Raw genomic sequence first — 3,836 nt, forward strand, 5'->3', positions numbered from 1 at the left:
GCGATGTTAGATAATAGTGGTATGATTTCGTTATTAAAATCAAAGAAGCTTGAGATGCTTTCCTTGGAGAAAATTATAATGAAATTTTAAATTTTCTAATTGTAAATTATAATACATAAAAATAAAAAAAATCTTTAAAAATCTTCCTTTTGCCAATTTAATTATTTCTTACTTATACTTATAATTTACAATTGGAAAATTTCATTATAATTTTCTCCAAGGAAAGGATCTCAAGCTTCTTTGATTTTAATAACAAAAAAAGAATAGATAAATAGGTAGATAGATGGATAGATAGATAAATAATGGTGGTGTACATAAAAATCTTCAAAAATCTTCCTTTTGCCAATTTAATTATTTCTTACTTATATTTATAATTGGAAAATTTAAAATTTCATTATAATTTTCTCCAAGGAAAGGATCTCAAACTTCTTTGATTTCAACAATGAAAGAAGAGTAGATAAATAGATAGATAGATAGATAATGGTGGTGTATATAAAAATCTTCAAAAATCTTCCTTTTGCCAATTATTTCTTACTTATATTTATAATTGGAAAATTTAAAATTTTATTATAATTTTCTCCAAGACAAGCATCTCAAGCTTCTTTGATTTCAACAACGAAAGAAGAATAGATAAATAGATAGATAGATAGATAGAGAGAGAGAGAGTGAATAATTACGATACGATATGAGAAATATTCCTCTCTCGTAGATTCAATCAATAATTATAAACATATTAAATATATCAAAACAGAGAAACAGATAGAGAGAAAGAAAACATAAATAAATTACACATCCTTCTCCTCGAATTATAACAACTCACACGCCGATTTCTTTCCTTAGTGCGAAACATTTCACTTGCGCACAATTCGAATTCGTTTTCCAGTCACGTTTCCAAGAGAGGAGAAGGAGGAAGAGGAGAATCTGCACGATATGATACTAGAAATATTCGTCTCTCGTAGATTCTATTTATAATAATTAACTCTAAACGTATTAAATATATCGAAACAAAGAAAGAGATAGATAAATAGATAAAGAGAGAGAGAAAGAAAGAACGTAAATAAATTACACATCCTCCTCGAATTGTAACATACGCCGATTCCTTTCCTTAGTGCGAAACATTTCACTTGCGCACAATTCGAATTCGTTTTCCATTGAATTTTCCAGTCACGTTTCCAAGAGAGGAGAAGGAGGAGGTCGTTTCTCGTAGATTCAATCAATAATTAACTCTAAACATATTAAATATATCGAAACAAAGAAAGAGATAGATAAATAGATAGAGAGAAAGAAAACACAAATAAATTACACATCCTCCTCGAATTATAACAACATACGCCGACTCCTTAGTGCGAAACATTTCACTTGCGCACAATTCGAATTCGTTTTCCATTGAATTTTCCAGTCACGTTTCCAAGGGGGAGGAGAAGGAGGAGGAGGAGGAGGAGGAGGAGGGTCTGCACGGCGACTGCGGCGCGCAATAGGATCAAGATGGAGGGTCGGCGATGGCGGCGGGAGAGGATGGGCGCGGGAGGGGCGGCGCGGTAGGGCGTAGCGTGGGAGGGGGGACGGGACGAATTTGCGCGGCGCGAGCCGCGCAGGGGTGCAACGACGCCGACGCGAGGGGGTCGACGACGGCGGCGGCGGCGGCGGCGGCGACAACCCGGAACCCGGATCCCGTTCTCTCGCTTCGATTCGAAGAGGTGAAGACACTTTTACTTATTCGCTCGTTCCGCGTGTCTCTCGTTCCGTGTGTCTCTCGTTCTTTTAACAACGTCGTTAAACAGAGGAAGAAGAAGAGGAGGAAGAAGAAGAAGAAGAAGAAAGGAACGCGTTGCTCTGCTCTCTCTCTCTCTTCCCTCCTCTCCCCCCTCGAAAGAATAAATTCAGCCCGTTTGTGTCGTTGTTGTGCCGCCGCCAGATACGCGCCTGCAAACACCGGGGGAGGAGAGACTCCTTTTCGAGGTTTCTTTTTCTTCTTCTTTTCCCCTCTCCTCCCTCCCTCCCTCTTTTTTCGAGTTTCGAGAAGCGGACCTCTGCCGAAACACGCCGAAAATACAGGGTGAGTGTCAATGCGTTGGTGGAAAATTTAAATGTAGAGATGTGTAGAGTAAGAGTAGAAGAATTTTCTGCATTCAAATTTTCCAAATTATTCTAAGTAACACCTATTCAGGTCTGGATGATAATAATATTTTATCCTCGAGGTAATTTTTATTCGTTTCGAAATGGGAAGAGGGAAAAATTGGAATAATAATAATTATAGTCGCGAGTCGATACTCCAGGCCTGAATTTATCAATCTTGATTCCATTTCGTGGATGTTTCGATGTAACAAATCGCACGTGCACGTTAACGGAATATGCTCGAAAATTGGAAAGTTTTCGAGGCGTTCATTCGATGCTCGCGATTGACCGTCGGCCACAATGCGTTCGACGAGAGCTCGTTTCCGAGTGAACTTTTGCAAATGATACGATATAAATTAGGTTACGTTATTTCAGTAAAAAATACTAGTAAAAATTGAATTTTATTTCCGACTCTCTCGAATTCAGATCGATCGAAAGATAAGATTTTTCGGCCTCCTCCGTCTCGAACTCGTATCTCTCTGATTTCCAGTTAAATTGGTTTAATTGGAAGGTGGTTGAAGGCCCTCCCCCCTCCCCGTTCTTTCCTTTCGACGCAACGAAGCGAGCGTGTTCCTTCTCGCTCGGGCGAAATTTATGTCACGGTAAAAGGGAATTTATCTGCCGTCAAATTCGTAGACGTTTAAACGCCTGCGCGACGCTGTTCTCGCGGTATATACGGCCGAACGCTGCTTAATAATTTTTCTTTCTTTTTTTAAGCAAGAACGACCATCGCTTGAAGAGATCACCTTCTTTTCAAACGAAAAGAACCTTTCCATGTGATATTGGCTCGAGAATTTCGAGTCCGCCATTTTGACAACGCGAATAAAAATCGTAACAAATTTTAATTAATAAAAGAACGAATTATTTATAAAATAAATAACGCGTGTTTTTATAATTCCAATATAATTGAAATCGCACGGAATAGCGTATATATTCAATACTCCTCGATAATTTTATTCCAAATATTATTCTCGCATCGAAAATTATTCGTTGCAATTATTTCTCGCACGATTCGCCTCGATACCGACCGGTCGTTTCGCGTACGTATAATCTGATCGATTAAACGCTCGTGACTGGGGAATGGAACAGGTGCTAGAGGCAAAGTTATTGTCACTGTAAAAGATAACGATGGTAACGGCGCGCCGAAACTAGTGCGCGCTCTTTCCTTCTCCGCCATTGCTGCTCCGTCGAGCGGAATGAATGTGCGCGCGCAATTTTTTTCTTTCTCTCTCTTCTTTTATCTCTAGTCCCGCGTTTCGAATATTTAAAATTCGAGCCTCCTTTCTTTTCTCTCTCTCTCTCTCTTGAAATCTTCCTCTATCACTTTCCTTTTATCATTAAAATTTTTCGTTCTAATTTTCAAGATTATCCTCTATTATTTATCGAATTATTTTCGAGAGAGAGACGATGAATCGAAATTTCGAGATCACGTAAAACGAAACGAATATATTTTATGCGATCAATTCTTGATAAATTTGGAAGGAATGAAATTGATTATAATTTTTAATTACTTGTTGACAACAAGTAGATAAATATGAGATACTCGATTTATTATCTCGGTTTCACGGGCCAGATTTCACTTTCAGAAAAGAAACCCCTTCCTCAAAGGCGGAAGACGAATTTCCAGACAAGGTCGCTCTCATTCTTCCAAATCCGTGACCGTTTCATTTCCTCCGACGCTTTCTTAGGCAGCTCTGCCTCCGTGATCCCCTCTCTCTCTC

The 3,836-nt window shown here is 38.8% G+C and overlaps 1 protein-coding gene across 3 annotated transcripts in view; it reads left to right on the forward strand.

Moving 5' to 3' along the window:
* LOC116185015 overlaps nucleotides 1-3,836 on the forward strand; it is a 108,196-nt gene that overhangs the window by 21,650 nt on the left and 82,710 nt on the right. The window contains exon 4 of one of the 3 annotated variants that reach the window (XR_004149719.1): nucleotides 1,400-1,445. The exons of the other annotated variants lie outside the window; for them this stretch is intronic. The gene's annotated coding sequence lies outside the window, so the exon portion shown is untranslated. Of the gene's footprint in view, nucleotides 1-1,399; nucleotides 1,446-3,836 lie in introns of those variants that run through there. 3 annotated transcript variants of the gene reach the window in all.

This window comes from Apis dorsata, unplaced genomic scaffold, assembly GCF_000469605.1.
Source record: "Apis dorsata unplaced genomic scaffold, Apis dorsata 1.3 scaffold_85, whole genome shotgun sequence".
Classification (NCBI taxonomy): Eukaryota; Metazoa; Arthropoda; class Insecta; order Hymenoptera; family Apidae; genus Apis; species Apis dorsata.